The sequence below is a fragment of the Musca domestica genome, unplaced genomic scaffold (assembly GCF_030504385.1).
Source record: "Musca domestica strain aabys unplaced genomic scaffold, Musca_domestica.polishedcontigs.V.1.1 141, whole genome shotgun sequence".
Taxonomy (NCBI): Eukaryota; Metazoa; Arthropoda; class Insecta; order Diptera; family Muscidae; genus Musca; species Musca domestica.
In genome coordinates, this window is record NW_026712194.1 from 234,021 (window position 1) to 255,525 (window position 21,505).

At 36.0% G+C, this 21,505-nt stretch overlaps 1 protein-coding gene across 3 annotated transcripts in view; it reads left to right on the forward strand.

Moving 5' to 3' along the window:
• The window catches only part of LOC101898833 (leucine-rich repeat-containing protein 70), a 124,598-nt gene that overhangs the window by 80,923 nt on the left and 22,170 nt on the right, over positions 1-21,505 (forward strand). For 2 of the 3 annotated variants that reach the window (XM_059119256.1, XM_059119254.1), the window contains exon 2: positions 9,734-9,755. The exons of the other annotated variant lie outside the window; for it this stretch is intronic. The gene's annotated coding sequence lies outside the window, so the exon portion shown is untranslated. The remainder of the gene's footprint in view (positions 1-9,733; positions 9,756-21,505) is intronic. 3 annotated transcript variants of the gene reach the window in all.

The following is a 21,505-nucleotide window of genomic DNA, read 5'->3' on the forward strand; positions in this document are numbered from 1 at the left end:
TGCCAAAGACCAGACCAAGCAAAGAAATGAAATAAAGATAACGAAATACACAATGCAATGCTGTTGTTGCGATTAAATGGTTTCATTCTCTCACATCTGTAGCCGTGTGGCAACAAAGCCACACAAAAAAGAAGGAAAGAAAGACGAAACATTATGATGGGGATTTCCTTTTGGGCTATACAATTCGCATCATTTGCTTGCCATGCTTGAACTATGAAAGTAAAGTAACATTTGATGTTCTTCAGAGATATGCAAGGAGCCAACCAACATAGCCACCAGAATAAAGTTCCCCCCAAAAAAGGTTGCTGGTATTCCCAACCAGGCAGCTTGCCTGCCATCCAACCCAAACATGTATAGACCAAACTGCAATCTATCTAATCATTTTTATTATAATCCTCTCTTTCTACTTTAAATATTTTGACATGGATGTAATTTCCTACTACTTTTGATTGGTTGGATGTTTGTTTTTTTTTTCTGGTTTTGTTGCTGGCTGTTGTTCCTTTGGTTCCCTTGTTTGGAGGTTGGAGGCAAAGATAAAAAAGGAACATTGTAGCTGTTTTGGTTGCTTGTGTATGAAAGACGGATTAATGCGAGACAAATTTGTATACCTTTATATTGTATTGGCTATCTTTGATGATAATATATGTATGTGTGTGTGTGTGTGTGTTTGCTCAAAGATGTGAGGTTATGTGTGGGTAGGGTAAGAGGGTACACATGGCTAATGGCTATACCTTCCGTTTTGCATGATTGAAATTGCATGCGAAATGATTGCGAACTTTGATCAAATATCTAAAGTTTTTTTAGCTGGAAGAAAAAATGTGCGGAAAAAGAGGATGCCAGATAAAGGTTGTTTATCAATTAAAAATTTCGTTTAAAAATAAATTCCTATCCCAGATCTTTATTCCTAATTAAAATCCCTTAATTCTCGATTGTTTATATCTTTGATCAAAAGGGTCTTAAGCACTCTTTGATTCATTGAAATTCAAGTGAATTTTCTAGCCTGAGTTCTCAAATAAAAAAAGAACACACACCCCATTTCGGTACCAGCTATTTAAGTTTAGAACCCAAACTTTTATTACTTCAACTTCTTATCAGAATTCAGGCGTTTTTTGCATCAGCAAAAAATTAGTTGCGTTGCCCCATCATCATCGTCAACACAATCTTGGGTTGTGATAGTGGCATAACCGGTAAAGGATACCTTTTGTGGCATAACATAGCGACACACATACCCCCACACCTAAAGCAAAAGTTTTCTTTTCCTTAAGTGTGGTAATAATCGTGAGAGATTTTTCGGTGAAGATAAACCGGCAGCCGTGGTTATGAGACGCTTTAAAAAAACTTTTTGTTAGCCTTTTTTTCTTCCAGTTTTCTTCTCGTACCGAAATCATGCATACGAAAACATTTTCCGAACTATGAAATAAAACTATTAAAAAAATTCACAACTCTAATGACATTGTCATTAGCATTTTAAGTGATAGTTATTGTCATACCGCTGGCCATTCGAAGCAGTCTGGAGAGGGAAAAAACGAAGTACGCAAAAAACAACAGCAAACAAAGTTAATCATAAACTATGCACTTTTTTGCGTCTATTCCTGGAGGATTGCAAAAAGTGCTAAACGTTTCCTCAGCCACCGTAAAACTTAAACAAGTTTTCAATTACCTGAAGATGAATCTAAAGTACGCCGCAGAAGAAGCTAAAACTCTACACGCAATAAAGCTCAATTTATTTGTACTAAAAATGCAATATTTGGTGGCAATAAATTTTGAAGGTGGAACTTTTCTTTTCCCTCCTCCCCCCACCATCACCGAAATGATTTCCATTTGTTTGTCTGGAGTTTTAATTGGCTTTTTTATTGTCAACATCGCCATCGTCATCATCGACCTGATCAATAACGTATTGACTTTGTAATTGTTTGTCTGGGGTGGAAGGGAAGAGAGGGAAAATTATTTTTAGTTTTTTCTTGTTGTTGCTGATTTCTTAGCCAACAAAAGTTTTCGTTTAGGGAGATGGGTATTTGCTTTTTTGTTCGTTTCATTTCTCCCCAAGATATTTATCTTATTAAAAGCTATGGAAACTAACAGCACAAAACTTTTTTGGGGTTATCCTTGCCAAGCTCACAGAAATGGAGATGGAGTACTGGTATTACGTATTGAAGTAGCATTTTAACGCTTATTGTAGCTTTTTTTAAAGTGAATGCTAGTTTTTCCGAAGATTTAGAGTCATTTCCAACTTTCTTCGCCATGGTGCACTCACAGCGTTGCAAAACTTTGGACAAAACAATTTCAATTGTAGCAACTTTAAGCTAAATATTTCTTTCACTCATTTTTTCTCCAGCTTGTTAAAAAGGTAATGCTGGGAAAATTGGATACACTCAGAAAAAATTTGTAAGAGAGTTAGGAAATTTCAAAAAAAAATTAAATTTTATAGATGTTGAACTTAAAGAAGAGGAAAATATGTTTTTAGGAAAAGAAGAAAAGAAGGAAAAAATATAAAATTCATCAAAACTATAAAGTTTTTTTTATTAACCAAATTGATAATTTTTAATGGTACGTAGTAAGTATACATAAGCCTTTTGTTAAGAGACTCACAATGAAATCCGATTTTTAATATTTCATCCTTTAAGACTTTTTCGAAATACTACTGTATTAAGGGAGATTTTGACATAGAATGGAAATTTTCACCAAAAAAAAAAAATAAATAAATAAATAAACCATAATTGTTATATAAATTTTATAAAGTTCGAATGTAATTTTCTTGAAAACTGTTAGACCTAGCTGTAGAGTATGTTCCGAGATTTTTAGTGAAATTTTGTGTAGAATATTTCTTCTCTTGACACTTTTTGTCTAAAACGACATTTTATGTTACTTTAAAGCACCAACCCGAAGCCGATTAAAAATTAAAAAATTGGGAAATATTTTCGGCCCTCTCTGGACAACATTGTTGCATTTTTTTATATATATATTAATGAAAAGGAGATTTCTTGCAGTGAAATTTGATGAAGAATATTTTTGTCTTTGACGTCATCCTTCAAAAATTGTGTTTTTTAAGAGAATTTTTCATAAACTCACTGAGGTGCGTCTTAAACCCTAAAATTCATTTTTATACCCTGCACCATTCTAGAGAGGGTATATTAGCTTTGTAACTCCTCGAAATATTATTATTCATTATAGACCCTACAAAGTATACATATAAGTATACAGCCTTAAGCGATGTCCGTATGTCTGTCGGTCCGTCTATCTGTCTGTTATAATCACGCTATCTTTCGATAAATTGAGAAAGAGCGCTATAATTTTGCATACATGCATATTTTCCGAGATAAGTACCTATCGATATTCGGTATTATTCACTAGAATCGTTTCAAATTTCGTTTTGGAAGATCTTAATGGGTACTACAACCTATGATTTTTTTATGCAGGTCCACGTCTTCGTATAGCCCCTATATAATGGTTTTCACTTAAGTGGTGGTTTTCGGATTTTTTTAAATTTTCAATTATTTGGTGGATGCAAAATTAGCTAAAATTTATACCTAAGACCTGTAATAGAATTTAGTTACAAATAGAATTTTTAGAACATTTTGACTTGGTACTATCCTGTTTGAATTGATTTTTACTCATATTTTGAAAACGGGATCAAAATCACCCCTTTAGTGATCCGTTTTATATCCCGGGACTTCAGAAGTCTATTTTTAGTTGTGATTTTAGTTGAAATCCGATCAGTCCTCTGACTATATTCTAGCAATCTAAACCTAAAAGACTAAGACTTTCAAAAATAACATTTGAAAGATCTATTGGATCTCTTTAAATCATTTTCGAATTTCAAATAAATCTCCCAGTGTATGATTATCTATTGAGGCATCGCCTTTGAGCTTATATATTGGTATCTAACAATTGGTATCTGTGCTATGGGGGGAATGCCTTTGTACCCGCTCAACGATATCTCGTTATCAAGTCATGTCCTTGTTTGTATTTGTAACGCTTCAAACTATTGTTTGTGTGGGTGTGGATAAATGTTTGGGTGTGAGTTTGAGTATCCTTACGTTCTCTCGCCGTCCCTCTCTTGCTGGCTATCATTGCAATGCAATCTTTATCTCAGTTGTGGTAATAGTGGATTTAACAGGGTCGAGTTGTTGGTGTTGTTGTTGCTATTGTTGTGTGCTTCCTTTAAAGATTCTTGCTATTATTTAATCTGGTTGGCTGGCATTGTTGGCCGTGTTGAAAAAGCAAGGTTTCATTCTTTATACGGGGAGACATTGAGTGCCTTTTTCTTCAACGACACCAAACAAAAAAGGACGAGAAAGGACGATTTTCAATTTCACTGTTGCTGTTACATTTTTTTCTTTCTGCTTTAAAGACGAACGTACGTACCACAACAAAAGGTTTCATGTTGGTGTGTTGACTTCACTTGACTTTTTTCTCTCTTTAGTGTATATGTTTTTGACCTATTTGTATGGGTGTGTGTGTGTGTATGCGTGTCCTTAAAGTAATTTTCCGCTCTATAAATTTTATATTTGCAATATTGTTTGGGTAGAAAAATTTAAATAAAAATTGGACAAGCTTAACAAATTTTATAATGGATGAGAAAAGAGATTCTCGGCAGAGATAGCAGGGAATCCTACAAGGCAGACTAATAGGACATTGAAAAATGTATGTTGTTTTTTAGTTTAAGGATAATAAATTAAACAAAAATTTTAAATGAAATTTTCATACACTTGAATAAAACAAACAATTTTGTGATTGTTATTGTTTGTAAAGAGTATTGATTTTCCGTTTTAATGCTGCACAACAAATTCCATGTCAATTCACTTGTCCCAATCGTATGTCGTATAAAATAGAAAAAATTTCCTCCCTCCCCTACTATATTACAAAAACGGATAAATTGTCACTTCTCCCAAGTGTTGTGTGCCAGAAAAAGTGTCTTGAAAAAAAAAAACGAATCACACCCAACCGAAATCTATGATCTCAATTTTCGCTTACTTTCGTACAATTTCCTAAAGTTTCCTTTTTTGCTGTTGTCGCATCGCATCGCACCGCCCCATCCCACCCCGACAAAACGTATTGAAAGATGTGCAACAGCAAATTGCAACTCAATATCAATGTGACATATTGCTTATGAACTGAAAAGAACAAGGCATTCTGCAGCAGACATAATATTCACATTTGATTGCTTGGCGGAAAGGAGGAGGAGTGGGAAATTCTAAGGGCAAAAACATGAACTAAAGTTATTTTGCACCAAAGGATAAAAGTCAAATGTTGTCACATTCAAAGAGCAAATCCGCATATGCAGGCAAGGAATATTTCTGGCATTAGGAATGCCAATAGAGACAAAAAAATCCATTTTTCCTAATTTTTGACAGGTTATTAAGGAACTTTAGTGAGTATACTTACATTTTCTGATGAGAATGATTTTTGCTGCAGCCTCCATTGAGCTCTCTAACTTCTCGTTTTAGCTATTTTTTTAATTGACACTGCATTTTTAATATTAGATCTCAGTTCATTAAGGAGCCTAGCTACTTAGCCTGGGCCTACTTATACAGGGTGAGATAAAAAAACTGCATCAAAGTCAAACGCCATACTCTTCATGTTTTTTTTAAATTTTATTGAATGAAAGCAGAAAATCTCGGAAATGCCATCAAATTTTAGAATACGTTTAGATTTGTTCAGATCAGATTGGTCACCTTTGGCACGGATTATGACCTTCAAACGCTTGCTTGAGTTGATCGACACTGTGGTATATTTTAGTGCGAACCTTGCTTTCCAAAAATACTCCAGACACAATAGTCCAACGGATTAGTATCCAGAGATTTTGGTGGTCATTGTGCGCTGGAAATGAAGCGAGGAACCTCATTTTGTAACCATTCTTGAGTGGTGCATGCTGAGTGCGATGTTGCTGAGTCCTGTTGGAATGTCCAAGGTCTGCGGCTAAAATGTTTGCCTGCCCAAGGCTTTAATACACCCTCCAGAATATTTTCGCGATAATACTCGGCATTTATTCTGATCCCACGGCCCACACCATCACCATGGCCGGCGCTGGAATTCTGGTGGCCAAACGAAGGTGCACATTTTCAGCTGAACTCTTTGGCAAGTAAACACAATCAGAACATTTTGTTTGTTTACAAACTGTTGAACAAAGAATCTTTTCTCATCGGAGAAAACCAAATTTGGCAGTTCACCACTTTCGCCCAAGTGAAGCAACCCTTTAGCATTTTTGAGTCTATTTTCTTTCTGTTGCGGTGTAAGTTCTTGCACTTTTTGGAATTTCAATGGCTCTACCCCGAGCTTATTTTTCAAAATTTACCGAATGGTGTCGGACGAGTGGCTTAGAAATGAGAGCAGTTTGAAGGCGGTTCCAGTTTTTTCATCTTACCCTGAGCTGAATTTAGCGATTTTAAAATTTCTTTTCGAAAGGTGAAAATATATGGCATATTTTCCTCTATGAAAACATTAATATTTAATTTTGTTTTCCCCAATAAATTTCCCATATTTTTCACATCAGACATCCCTGAAGAATTCCTAGTTAACATATCTAGAACTTATATTACACACATTCAGGGAAGTCTATTTATACTATTTAGTGTGAAACTAAACACTCTTTTGGAAAAATTTAAAAATGAATAAAAAACGAACTTCATCTATGGCTGATAGGTCCCTCATTGATGCTGCTGCACTTCCATGTATCGGGTTCTTTTTTGTGGGTGTTTGTGGAGTCTAAGTTTTCCAATCGTTTGTTTAGATGTGTCTCTTGGTGTAAATACATATAAGAGCCACTTAGATATTCATTGATATCAATACAGTCAAGCCGGGATAAAAATAACCTACAAAGGTAACTCAAATGAGGTTATACAATTTTTCCTAAAGATCCAGGATCTTCAATTTCTTAAAAACTTGTTAAAATCTATTTTCCTATGTCCCACTGTCTACCACGTTTATACAGCTTCATTTCAGTTTACTTTATGGTTTTCAAAATGGTGCTAAATAAACTTTTTCCGTTTCATGTTCAACTTTTTTTTCGAATCCATTTTTTGTTGCTGTTCTTTTTATTGCTGTCGCTATAGAAGTTAGCTCTCTCTCTTTTTGAGCTAGTAGTCTATTCCGATAGAAGTTTGTGTGGTTAAATGTGGCATGGATGGTGTGGAAGAAGAAGTATTGAATTTCACAAAAATAATTCAATATTTATTGCTTGTTAAAAATGTATGAAGTCTCTTAAACCCCACCATCACCACCACCACCAAACGACATCCACATACGCATAAAGTGTTAACAGTTTCCATGCTAACAACAACACCAACAAAAAACAACAAGATGAGCAAAAAGTTTTCGACAGATTGAAAAGATCATCATATCTACAAATTTAAGATAATTATGTTGACATATTCAAATATAGAATTGGATTTAGTTTACAGGATTCGGAGAAAAATCTATTCTGTGGGATATTTGATCTGGAATGCGGTGGTCCTCAATGAATTACTAATATATGAAATAACAGGATAGCAGGAAGGTTCTATAAGGACCAGGAGAAATCAAAGGTACCTCAAGAAGAGCTACAGAAAGTATAGGAAAAAATTAATATGTGCAAAGAAATTGGAGAAATGTGCCCAGAATCGTTTGATTAACCAAGGTCTCGCCTTGAGGATCATTATACTATTGGGCTAATTAAAAGGATATCCAGAAATAAAGATAATGACCTCACAATCCACTACAGTGTAATGTAAACAAGCATTCTTTGGAATTACCATCCGCCAAAAAATAAGGAGTTTTCGAGCCAATTATTGGCAGTCGAAACCACTCCTTCTCAAATAATAAATTAAATATCCTTGCAACTAAAAATGCTTGACTTTGGATAACAAATCATAAATAAACATTAAAATAATCTTTTAAAAGTTTCAATGGCTTTTTAATTTTTTGTAAATTAAACAACCTTTTTTTGGCCATTGGAAATCCTTTTAACATTGTTTGCCATGTAATTGTTGTCTATTCTCATTGTTGTATTCTGACATTGCTCAAAATATTTCAATAGAAATTTCATTTTCCCTGCCACCCAGCTCCTACATCCCCCCTCCACCTTCCCTCCTCACCCACCTTCCATTTCCGGTCTCCCCTATTGCATTGAACAAAACACACACACAAAAAACACCAATAATTGCCTTTGTTTCGATTTCGCTTTTGTTTGCCAACCACTAATAACTTTTTGCTGTTTTGTTTCGGTTGGAAAGTTTGGTATCTCTGTGTGGCCTATGTGTGGAACAAAAGTAATTTCCCCATCCGGCAAACAATTGACGAAAACAAAGAACAAAAAAAAAAAATAACGGCATAAGCCAAGGACATGGGTGTTGGTTGGTAAAAATCACCATTTTTTCCCTGGATTACCTCTCCGTCTCCTCCAGCCGGCCATTTTCGCAGGGTTAGCCATCAAATCAACATTCATATTCGGTTATTTCGACAAAATGCCAAACCTTCGATGAGCCAGGAAAAGAGAAAGTCAAAATAGGCAACAATGAGAAATAAATACATACATAGACAATTTGTCTAACGTCTATGTGTGTGTCATTCAGTCAGCCAACCAACCTAACCAGCCAGCCGACCAGACAAATAAACAAGTAAATCCCAATGTTCAAATCAAAACCACACAATTTACCAAGTTTCTGCCAATCTGTATGTCTGTCTGTCTGTCCGGCTGACTTTTTGCCAGCCCAAAGTTGTTGTTTAAATGCTCAATACGCCATTCATTTATCCGTATGTCTGCCATTCAGTCAGTCTCTGCTCTTAACCTCCCAATTCATTCATTTGTCCGATTCCCAGTGATTTGAACTTTACGTTTCCCCCAGTGATATTGAGTTTTAATAAAATCCTTGTAAAATGCATAGAGCAAAGGAAGAAACGTAAAAGGACCCACTTGGCCCAGCCAAACGAGGGAGGTAAGGAAAAAAGTTAAAAGTTGCGAGGCCAAAGAAGACAACTTTTACCGATTCCTTTTGTGGGCACTGATTGTCGTCTCTGGCTGCTTGTTGTCTCCATGAAGGTTTCCTGAGAAAATCCCTTGAAAACCAGCCCACCAGACATCTGTGTCAGCCTTACAGTCAGGTGTGTTGCCACCAACAACAACAACAAAGGTAAGCTCCGCTCTTTTCCACAAAACGAAATCAGACAATAATTTTCAAATAATATTCAAGGATTCCCCGAAAAAAAGAGTGAAAACGGAAAATTAAACTACCTTGCCGACAGACGGACGGACAAGTGTAGAGCCAGACACATTTTGCTGGCTTTACATTCAATGCCACAGACCAGAAGAAAATCATTCGCCTTTCCATCTCTAGTGGTATTGGTAATGATGTCGGTCTGCTGCTCGTTATTTGGTATTCTATTAAGAATCATGGACACTGGGATTTCACTGGCGGATCTGGTGATGTTGATTATGGTTATTGTTTTCTCTTTCATTGACTGGCCTGGCTGGCCGATTGGCTGGCTGGAGCAATTCCATTTTAGATGTTTAAATTGAGATAAGGCCACCAAGACATTTATTGGATAAATGGCAAAGTTAAATGATTTGACGGTTTTATTGGATTTGTTTGTTGCCTCCTGTTTTATTTGCGGGCGGAAATGTGAAGGTGTCTTTGGCCAGGATTTAGGTTATTATTACAATAATCAAGCATAATTTTTAAGCAAATAATAATAACTTATGATTTTTGGAATAATTTTATTAACAATCAATTTGTGTTCTTTTTTCTTTTATTTGCAGAGCATTTAAGAAAATATTTGAAGTAAGTAAAGGAGAGTAACTTGAAAAATTTTATCAAATGGAATGGAAATTATATAAAAAATATAGTAGGCCCTCCACCGCCTTGAATTATTCTCCGGAGATCCCAAAAAGTTGTATGGCCTTGATTGGCATATAACTCTCAGTCGATCCACAGTCCTTTCCCGTTTTAATTCATAAACCCAATATATCAATACCGAACTTTTTGAAGAACTTTGAAGGTCCTAACCTCATTTCTTTCGAAAGCGGCCGAACTTAGTTCTTTTGTAGTCGAAAGGGATAGAAAACTTCCTTGGAAAATGTTCAATGGTTTTGCAGTAGCTCTCATAATTCCTAATCCAAAATTCTTGTTTAAACCGGCATCATATGTTCGCACACATGTACCTCACAAGGCCAACTCAGAAACAATTTAATTTCCCTCTTTTATTAAAGCAAACGAAGTGTTTTTATTGGGACATAAAGAAATTAAAACCTATCCTAGATTACAAAAACGTTGATTAAATATATGGCGCTATTAAAAATACGTTCTAACATCATGCAAAATACGTTAATACCCCTAGACGCCAATAGCTACCTGCAGAGTTTAGGTTTCATTTTTTTCCTAGCCCAACAACAGCTTGTCTGTCGAAACAAGTGGAATATATCTTCATAAAAAACAAATTTTAAACTATCATAAAAATCACTTTTATAACAACATAAAAATATCCAGGATAGCACACACACACACGCACTCAAATATGTTGTTGTTGTTTTCATATTTACGACCCAACCACCTCCCAGTGTTTTCAAATGTTTGGATGAGTTCTTTTTAGCCAAAAACCAAACAAGCTAATGGACTCCTATTAAAAGCAATTGCCACAAAAGAATGGTGGTCCCTGGGTTTTATGATGGCGCACGCCTTTCAAAGAGGTGGTGCCTGTCAGTTCATAACTCGCTTCATTGTTTTAGCAAATGAGCAAAAATATGCTCGTAAAAAAGCTAAATATTTTGTTTTGCCATAAATAGAGATGCCTTGCCTTTGATAAGGCAACATTATTTGGCCCCATAAATTTACCCCTTTTTACCAGGAACCCCTTTTACCGCCCCCTACACGTTACCAAAATTATTAACACGGAGATCAGTTTGAAATATCTCTTCGATGTTTCCCTTCGAAGGTGGGTATGAGGAAACCTTTTGGCCAAATGATTGATGTGTGGCAGTGGTTGGCATACTCACTCACTCACACGCTCACTCGTTCGCCCTCTGTTGTCTATGTGTCAATTGTCTTCCACTTCCATGGCTCGGCTGTCCGCCTGAACATTACCTGGAACCTGAGATTGAGTCGACAGTCGAATAAACTCTAGCTGGCGGTCGTAAACAAACTTATCATTTTGACATTTTAATGACGTCTGTGGTAAGTAGGTACAAAACCGTATGCAAAGTGTTTGGATAAAACTTCATCATCACCACCATCAGCTCGATGTGAAACAGCATCCGCAAAGACACGTAAAGAAGCTCTAAGTTGATGTGATGTGTGCCCGAATGGAAAGAGGTAGTAATAATGTAAAAGCTTTGCTTCACACATCTATGACACAAAGAAATTGGGAAGATGTGTGGGGGAGAGAGGGAGTGGTGAGGGGAAGTATGTCTTGTAATTTTAATAAAAACTATCGCATCAAAAGTAAAGTAGAAAATCTTCAAGCGGTGAAAATTAAGAGTTTGAGTTGTACCATCATCCATTATAACAAGAGCTGCTAACATACGAGGTGGGCATAATAATTTTGAGGAAAAATAAATTATAAATGTACAAAATATCTTGAAATATAAAACCATGGTGAGAGCCATGAGAAGCAGGGCCAGGCAGGAGTACTAGAATTCGTCTCCTAACACAAAAGTTATGCGAAATTGAGCGCCTCAACTATTTTTGACAGAGCCTCAGAGAAATTTTGACAGATCTTTTAATGAGAACTTGCAAATTTGTATCGGACAAATTTCTTCTTGCAATTACGCAGCGAATCAAACTGTCCGAGTTCGATCCGACTTCGAAATGAAAGTCAGATAAAACTACCGGTTTCGGATGAGAATTAGGTCCGACTTCTGACCGAAAGTTATATGGAGTGGTTGACGTGTTGTCAGACCGAAGGTCGGATGAAAGTCTGAAGTTCTAGCCGATCGACGAACCGAAGTCGAAATTAATTCGCAAGGATATTAATGGGAAATTTGGAAGGGAAATTAGAGTTGTCGGACCGAACTCGAAAATAATATCGGTATTTAATTTTTTTTAGAACTTTTTGGACGTAAATATCCAGAAATCAACCAAAAATCATTTCCCTTCCCCTCACTTTTTTGTAATAAAAATATAATGCCTCTGTAATTAAACTTATCACTCCACATCCCTACGCAAAGGTGGCACATTTTTTTCTCCGTTTCATTTTCTCTAGTGTTTGTTGTTTTTGCATAAACATGTTTTACTTCAGCGTCAAGGGGGCAGGCGTTTAATAGCAAACAGAGTGACAGCTTTAATGGCGCTTTAATCATCAAATCACCTTACGACAGACATAAAGACAGACAGACAGAGAGACAGCAAACAGCACAAAAAAAGAAGAATAAAACGACAAGCGTTACACAAAGTCTTTAAAGATTTGAGATACACTCCCATACCCCCTCTGGGCAAATATACTCCTCACTGGCAAATGCTGGCTATGACTCTGCTCTCTGGAACTTTGGCTTGCCTTCCTCAGACGAGTGCAGCAGCAGTAATTTAATTTTGTGAAAAAAAAAACTACAACAACTAAGAGATTATGTAAATGCTTAAAGATATTGCCGCGAAACTGTTCTCGGCGGGCTAAGAGGGTAGTCGAAGGCAACAACTTCAGCCAAAGAACATATTAAAGGTATTTAAACACTATTTTTACCCCGTTTTATTTTCATTAATGTTGTAAATCATGATAACACTCTCTCACTCGGTTTATTTGTCATGTTAAGTGTTCGGAGCTCCGAATTTCCCTGCGGTCTCCAAAGGGAATGAAATGAATGAATGGTAAAAAGAAACAAAATGTTCAACACAATTTTAAACGTACAACCGACATACGGCCCGAGGCCAAAAATGTCATTTGATATGAATGAGTAGGTGCTCAGAAAATAATGAAAAAAAGGAGAAATAACACAGTTCACCAGCAGGCCAGGCCAAAAAAAAACAATACACGAACAGTTTTGGGAATAGGGTTAAATGTGGAAGTCTGGAGCCCCAGCCTGGAAGCTGGAGAGGAAAACATAAATTATGAAATAAATCACAAAAAGGATGAGGCAACGCCACCACGGCGCGGTGTAATTCATATAATGCATAAATCTTGTTACAGTGGGGACACAAACCATCACCATGAAGATATTAAGATTAACATTAATTTGATTTAAATGTAAATTTTGTTTTTGTTGCGTGGCCAGCAATTTGCGTCTCAATTGTAAAGTTCCTGCAGAATAAGAGAGAAACAAAAAAGGAGAGAAAATGTAAATGTAGTGAAATAAAAACTTCAAGTTTGTTTCTTTTTTCGGACGTGTGTCAAAAGTTGAGATATTGTTGTATCCTTTTCTGTCAACCTTTTTCTTTGTTTTGCAGGAAATGGTCTTTGTTAATTTTTTAGTGAAAAAAGGTATTATTCTTTAGGAAAAAATATTTTTTTTTTCTACGGATTAAGGTAGCATTGAAAATTATGAAAATGTCCTCGATCCCACGTGGATTAAATTATTTATTTAAAAAAATATGATGACTAAAGAAAAAAAAAATAATGAACGATTAAAAATGGTTATTTTCATGAATACTAAAGATTTGATTTATACCTTTTGTGCAAACATTAAGAACCTAAGAGTATAAAAACATGGTTTCAAAAACACAATAACACAAGTGATCTAGGAATTCGGATTTAAATATAACTCAGTATTTAATTCGATTTCTTTAAATATACATTGAGAACCAATTTGGAAATATACCATACGGCGGATAATGGAAGAATGAAATTTTCTATGAAATGTCGTTATTTAAGTATATAATACTTGGAGTTCAGCGTGTGAGAGACTTAAAACCCCAAATCGGATAAAACATATCTATGAGAGTTATAGCTATATCTGAACCGATTTTCTCAAATTTGAAGCACTTGCTTCTAGACTGAATTCAGTCGAAATTGCTAAAATTCATTTAATTTTGGCTGATATTAGCCATTTAGTGTACAATAAACCTGATATTGGATAAATATATGTATGGGAGCTATATCCAACTCTGATCCGACTTCGAAAACAGAGGTATTTCTGAGCTATATCTGATAACTGGTACCAAATATCATTCTGGTGGAGTTCATGTTACGCTTGTGAGGACTGTTATTGACCAATTCTTGAACAATTAACCCGAAACCAGTTGAGGATATATATGGGAGCTCTATCTAAATTTGAACCGACTCTCGCCAATTTAAATAGGGCTCGTCTTGAACCAAACAATTATTGTTTTAAAAAATTAATTTCAATCGGATAATAGAATCTATCTGCAATTTGTTCACCAAAATACATCGACAGACGGACTGACATGCATAAATCGACTCAGAAGTAACTTTGGGTCTATCTCACTTCCTTCTTCCTGTTACAAACAAATGCACAAAGACATAATACCAGACCACTATGTGGTGTCGGGTATAAACCTTTGTCTGTGCCTGGCTTGGAATTGAATATGGCCCTTCTCCAAAAAAAAAAAAAAAAAAAAAAAATCAAAACAATTGATATTTTTATAAAATTGATTTTGATATTTTTGGAAGTAAAAACAATCAGAATTATTTAATGTCTTCAGTGGCTTGTATCCGCTATTGATGGAGATTATTTTTATTGTCGACAAAATTCTTAAAATTGATGCCTGAAATATAATTCATTTAATTTAACCTCCAATAACCAATCTCATTGTGCAATAAGGATCAAAAGGACCTTCATTGAATCGAGTGTGGAAAAATGGAGAGGAAAAATGGAGAGTAATGTCCCGGAGTAAACTTTCGACCTAAATTTCTCATTTCTAATCTGATAATCTAAAACTAGTCATAGGTTCCACTTAAACTCATCCTTCCGATAACTTAAATTTCCATTTTTGTCACGCTACTTCTTTTTTCTCTTTATTTTTGGTATCTATCGCACAATAAGCAATAAGTTGTTGTCTCCCTCTCTTTTGTTTTTTTTTTTCTTTTTCTACAAATCAATTCAATTTATTAAGTTTGTTCTGCCACTTGTTTGCTATTATCAATAAATTGTTGAACTTGTAACTGCAGAGCAACAGTCAGCCATTTCCAAGTTCACCACGGCCGCCAACGCCGCCGCCACCATCATCGTCGTCGTCATCGTCCTCCTCATCTGCATTCATAAACAAAAACAAGAGAACAAAAAGTCCTTAACCTTAATTGAAAAACTAATCAAACTCTACAGTCAGCAATAAAACCATGAATCATTGTTAGACCTTGAAGTTGGATTTTTCCCATTGCCCTCCTCCGCCTTCCCTTCGTTAGTTTTCCACTTTAAGTTACTTTGCCATTCGTTGCAGTGAAAGTGTTAAATTGAATATTTGCATGTGTCATTGAAAGGCATTGTTTGGCAAATTGAGAGAAGGAGGAGGAGGGAGAGGAAAGCGACGAAGAAAACAAATCGTGATAAATTTTAAACTTGCGTTTTTTCCTCTGCTGCTCCAATTTTTCTTAGTCGTTTTGTTTTCTCCTCAACAATCTCAACTGAGGCAAGTTGTTTTGTCATTGTCACACCAGCAGGCAGGATCAAGTGGGCGAATGGCAGGGAAAAGAAGAAATTGAAATTTAAGCTGCATGCAATAAACCATGACGGATGCAAGCTAACAGCTCTATATAAATATTGGAAACAAAATACTTTCGTTTTTCCCCCAACGCCCTGTCCCACTCTTCCCAGCCAATAGGAATAGGGTTTGTGCCAAGGCATTGCGTCTCAATTCCTGGTTAATTTGAGCAGCTGTCTGCAGTCTTGATTTTGACACAAAACGGAAGGTGAAATTCAACAGCAACAACAACAAAAACTACAATTGTAACAACTTTTTCTACTCAACTCAGGCCAACAAACAATCGCTTAACAAACTGCAAAACTTATAGACGACAGGCAACAGCAACAACAACAATGGACAAGTACTTCGATACCATCCAATAGGCAAAACACCAAATAAATGCGCCGCGGGGGGCCTTGTCTTCGGCTATGGCATGTTGCCGATACAACAGAGCCAAATAGAAACAGCTCGACATGCAATAGCAGTGCCGGCAATACCACAGCAAACAAACAAAACAATACCATGCGCTTCCGTTTATTTTTCTTTCTTCTTACAATTTTCATCATCATCGTCACAATTGTCACAAGCACACGTAGAACTTTTCTCTTGTGGCTTTTCAGCTCTTCTGCCCCTCCACCCCCTGTCTTATTCTTTTTACGTGCATCAGCCATTCAGCCAACCAGCCAGCCGAACTCATTTGCCAAGGTAATGAAATTGTGCGGTAACAATTTCAATGCAATTGTTGTACCCACCCCCTGTCACCCGTCCATGGACAAGCATTTCCAATTGTTCTTTTTTTCCTGTTGTTCCTTTTGTTTTTCCTTGCAATATGCGGTTGATGTTTTTGCCTTGTTCCTGTTTTTGTCAAGTTCATTAAAAGAAAACATTTTCTGCTTAAGCCCCACTCGCACTGTCGATTGCCGATTTCATTCGCCAGCGTGGAAAAACAACAAGATATGAAGTAGAATTGAAATTGAAATGTAATGAACTGAACTGGAAATTAACTTTCCTTTTCGGTTTGACTGAGAAAAACAAGAACAGAACTCAGCATGTTCGGTAAAAATCATTATCAACGTTAATTGTTATATTTCTGGGATATTAAAAGGGAAAAGTCAATGCCAGAAAGTATTGTTGTAATGCGACAAGGTCTTAAATACTCTTCGCTAGAAATGAAAGGCTATGTGCGGGGACTTTATTCGGGAATAAAGTTATTTGCCAGTACCACTAGGATAGGATTTCCATTCCCCCATACAAGTTTAAGTACTGGAGGTCATCTTGAAAATATGTATTCGATAAATATGATAAAGCCCCTCCCGCAAGTGTATTTATGAAAAACACCCTCATAAGAATGCTATTTTGTATCACCTGAAATACGTGGACAGGGATCCGAATTTAGACATTGAGAATGGAATCCTATATATCAAAACCATACTTAGGCTTGTTTCGAAGTTCGAAAGAATCTAGCCTCATTTATATAAGAGCAAACTTTTGGTTGATAGGATTATCTTTTCGCAAAATAGGGCTGCTCGAAGCGAAGCTCAGTGAGCTTCCGTTTCGCAGAGCACAAAATCGGAATGTAAAGTAAAGGCAAAGGCCGAACACTCATCAGAGCAAACCAACTGCGTCGAAGACTGCGCGGTTTGGGTTGCTAAAAACTTAAAACAAATACGATACATAAGGGCAAGCAATCGGGAGCTTATCATAGTAGTAACGCTGCAAAGCTGGCTGAAAGAGCTTCCTCTCATGAACAGGCGCCATCTGTTAGGGTAGTATGCTCGACGGAGGAGGCGTGACCCTTTTCAAAAAACGGCAATGATTTTTGACCCCGTTACTCAATCAGTCTCCTACGCAGCAACTCTTGGACAAAGTGGTTAGGAAAGGGGAGAAATGTGAAAACCAAGGCTATCACAGGAAAGTCTACATTGAAGCCCACTGGTCCAAAGAGAAAGAAACCCCCTGAGAGATCTGATCGAAAGAAAACCAAAGACGACCTCCGACTACCGATCATTGACAGACCTGACACGGAAGGGTGTGTGAAATTTCCTCAACTAATTATTGACCATAATGGCGTATAATTACTGAAAATAATCATACTCCACATGAATAGGAAGACTGCGAACCGCGATCATTCACAGATCTGACTCGGAAAGGGTGTGTACAATTCCCTCAATTAATTATTGTTCATGGTAGCGTATAATTACTGTCGGTAATCATACGCCACATGGATAGCCTTGAACATTTATTAAATAAGGTATTGGAATTTAAATAATTTATTTTTAATAAATAATTCATATATTTGTTTATGGAAAAACAATTATCGGATAACAGATCCACGATCTACGTTAAGGTGTATATCTTATATATCTGTACCTTCAATTTTCTGCATTTTGAAACCACAATCTCCCACTAAATCACTCTCAAAAAAGTATAGATACGCGCTGACCATTTGGAATTGCTGTCATTTAAGGATACCTTCTGATTTTCGATATTTTGAAAGTTCCACACTAATTTTCAACGGAATCATCTGTAATTTGATATATCGGGTTCCCACTTAGATTTCTTCCGTCTGTATTTTTTTTATTCGCCAGTAATTTAAAAGGCGTAAAAGTACTGGAATACATCGAAGCTTATATACATCGATATTATGTATATGAGAAGTTTCCAGAATAAGGGCTGTTTTGCTTTTCGTCCTTGGTAAGAAAATTTTGAGTTGAATATTTTTCTGGTAAATACTGGACATTTTTTCATTTTTTTACATTTGCTTACGAATAAAACGTTTTAAGTCTTTTTTGCTTCTTACTTCGTGATATAATTTCAAAAAACTTTTCGATTTTTTATTTTTAAATTTTTAAATCAATTTTTTTTCTTTTTTGTAACAATATTTTATTGCCAATCTTATCAAGGTCATTGTATTTGCTCTTGGGCAGCAGCTGTACTGCATTACTTAGCTGAATTTGTCTTGAATAAATTCCAATTTCGATGCCAACCCATCCTGCCCTACGGAAATGAACCCATATTTGGCCCAAAAACACAGAATTTTGGCCAAGAAGTTGTTATTTTGTCTGCAGCACATGTTTGGCATATTTTCAAAATGGCAATAAATTTTCTTGCATCAAAATATGGCAAGGGAGATAAGCAAGTTCTTAGAAATTCGAAAATGGCATTAAAGCAAATCCGAAATTCTGACAGCAGAAATTTCGTCGCATGTTTAGCATAATTTATGGATCGTAAATTGAAAACGCTTATAAAAGAAACACCTCCGCCCATGGTGAACGATACAACAACATTTAAAACACAACAATTTGGTTAAAATTTATTAATTGGCATTTAAAATATTTACACATTCATTAATTAAGTCATATGTTACACAGAACATATTTTTTTGGAGGTAGGGGAGGGGCATCATTTGATGCCGACGACGACAGTTCGTTAATAAATTTTGTGAAAATTGTTTTTTTTTTTTTCTTTTTTTGCTGCTCCTCTCGTTTATGATGTGCAATCTTAAAAAACATTTTATCATACCCTTCACGTTGTCATATTGCCAGGCCAGAGCAGAAACACCCACCCATTTGGTTATTGATATTCGAGGGACACATAGATCGCCATCCGACAGCGGCACTTCATTGGAAAACTGCTGAAATTTCCATAAACATGCAAACTGTTATACGTGTGTGTGTGTGTGTGGGACCTACTATGTGGCAATTTTGGAATTTCTTCAGAAACTACTTCCAATGATGTGTATTGTTGTTGCTGTTGCTGTTTTTCTTCGTCTTCTTCTTTTGTTGTTCTTATGCCAATGAACAGCTACCATTGCAGTATAAATATTGCTTTAGTGCCACAGCTTTTGAACTTTTTGGGGGATAAGCATTGAGATATGAAGATAAAACATCATCAAAACGAAAATGAGTTGCTTCTGGAGTTTTTTTCTTATTTTTATTTCTACTTTTATTCGAAGTAAAATTTATATGCATTTTATTTTTTTGTTTTTCTGGAAAAATGTAATAAATCAAATTAAAGATAGGCCAACATTTTTTTTGTATTAAAAGCAGATGCTTAATGGAAAGAAAATGTCTTTAATATTATTTAATGGGAATTCCAGACATTTTTAAGATTGTTGGAAAATATTGTTTAAATGGGAAGTCAAATTTTGTGTTAAAAATTGTTTATTTGTATTTTTTATTGAAAATAGATTTTTTAAATAAAACTAAGTTCCAATAGCAAAAACTTCAACCTGGTTGAATTTCAAGGCACCGGATTAGAAGTAAGGGGAATTATTTTTTCCTGTCTGTTATCAACAAATATTAGAAAGTTCGAAACCTGTGATGAGTAACAACTAATCTCGTTTGGAGAGGCAGTGGGAGATAGGAGCCTGAAGTCAGGGGAACAAAGACTTTGGGCATTCGTTTCTTTCCACTTTTCCTCATCTTTGCACAGTATCTAGTAATTTACACAATTTCCCTTACATTTCGATGTTATCGGCCTATTTCGGAGATTGCCCATTCAGTTGCCCCCCTGACAGACGTAAATTGGAATATTTGATAGAGAGAGAGACAGACATAAATTGGAATATTTGATAGAGAGAGAGAGAGAGAGAGAGAGAGAGAGAGAAAGAGACACTGTTACTCTATTTAAATTCAACAGCAGACAAGCTCGATATTTTGGGTGAAATCCCAAAAAGGTGACTCCACAGAATTTTTGATCAAAAGATCGGATAACTCATATCCTAAACTTCCGCGTGCCTTATTATCTCCTTTACTGCAAGGCGTCCACAAGAAAACTACCTCAGATTTGATGTGATAAAGATCTCATCCTTAGTAGTTAGGTTCCTTACCTACAGTTCCATTCATTAATTATTCTGAGAAATGTTCTTATAAGTTATTCCTAAAACAATATTATTCCCTGTCGGATCTGCAGCCTCTTATCTCCAGAACCAAGATTAGCACATTGAACCCAAAGCCCATTGACCCAATCTAACAAATAAATAAAAGTTATGAAAATTTATGAGACACATTTTCATATTAAACGCATGTATGATAGCCACAATTTCTCTTCCCTGTGACTCTTCAAGGGGTAGCAGAAAAAAAGGCAGAATCTCCACAGACATGTTTTCCTTTAATGCCAAATTAGTCAGTCAAGTGTCTTAGTTATTTCCTTTTTCAATCTCAGCAAATTGTACTAAAATAGTTTTAATGCAAGAACAAGACAACGACGGCAACAACACCAAAAATATATTAGACCCCCTGTCAGACACAATTGCGGCAGAAGCACAGCATCGACATGGCTGAAAGGCAAGGAGGAGTCGAGAAACGAGCGGGACAACCAACTCTGTGACGCCATAATGGCATAAATGCAATTGAGTCTCTTTTTTTTTGAGTGCGGTACAGATTGTCTGTGTGTTCTGTTGTACCCCTCTTTCAGGGCGACATACGATATGCAAACAGTGGCACGAGACAATTACTACTAGACACACATAAAGAGGAACATCGGGAAAAACCAACAGAGAGAGAAAAAAAACAGTGCAATTTTCTATTCTGATGCAATTTTTCTGTTCGGCAAAACTTTGCATTGCGTCTAAAATTTCCACTTAACTAAAAACATTGTTTAAATAGAAAAAAACACAGAAACAGAGACGTTCCAAGAGCGAGAGATGCCGAGACAGAGAAAGACCGGCAGACAGACAGACACCCCATAACCAATGCACAGAGTCTTCGTTTAATGAACAAAAAATGTTTGCTAAAATAAAATAATATTTGTCTTTAGACGAAGGCTAAGGGAGAATGAAAAAAATACAACAACAACGGGAACTACAACAGCAACAACAAAGGTTAAAATACGTTCAAGTGTTCTTTGGCCAAAGAGTTCAAACAAATGAAAAATGGCTGTAACAAATGATGGGCAGTGGGGTAATGGCGTAGTGGAGTTCAGGAAGTTAGGTCATTGTTACTGGCGTTTTTTCTCTTTTTCTC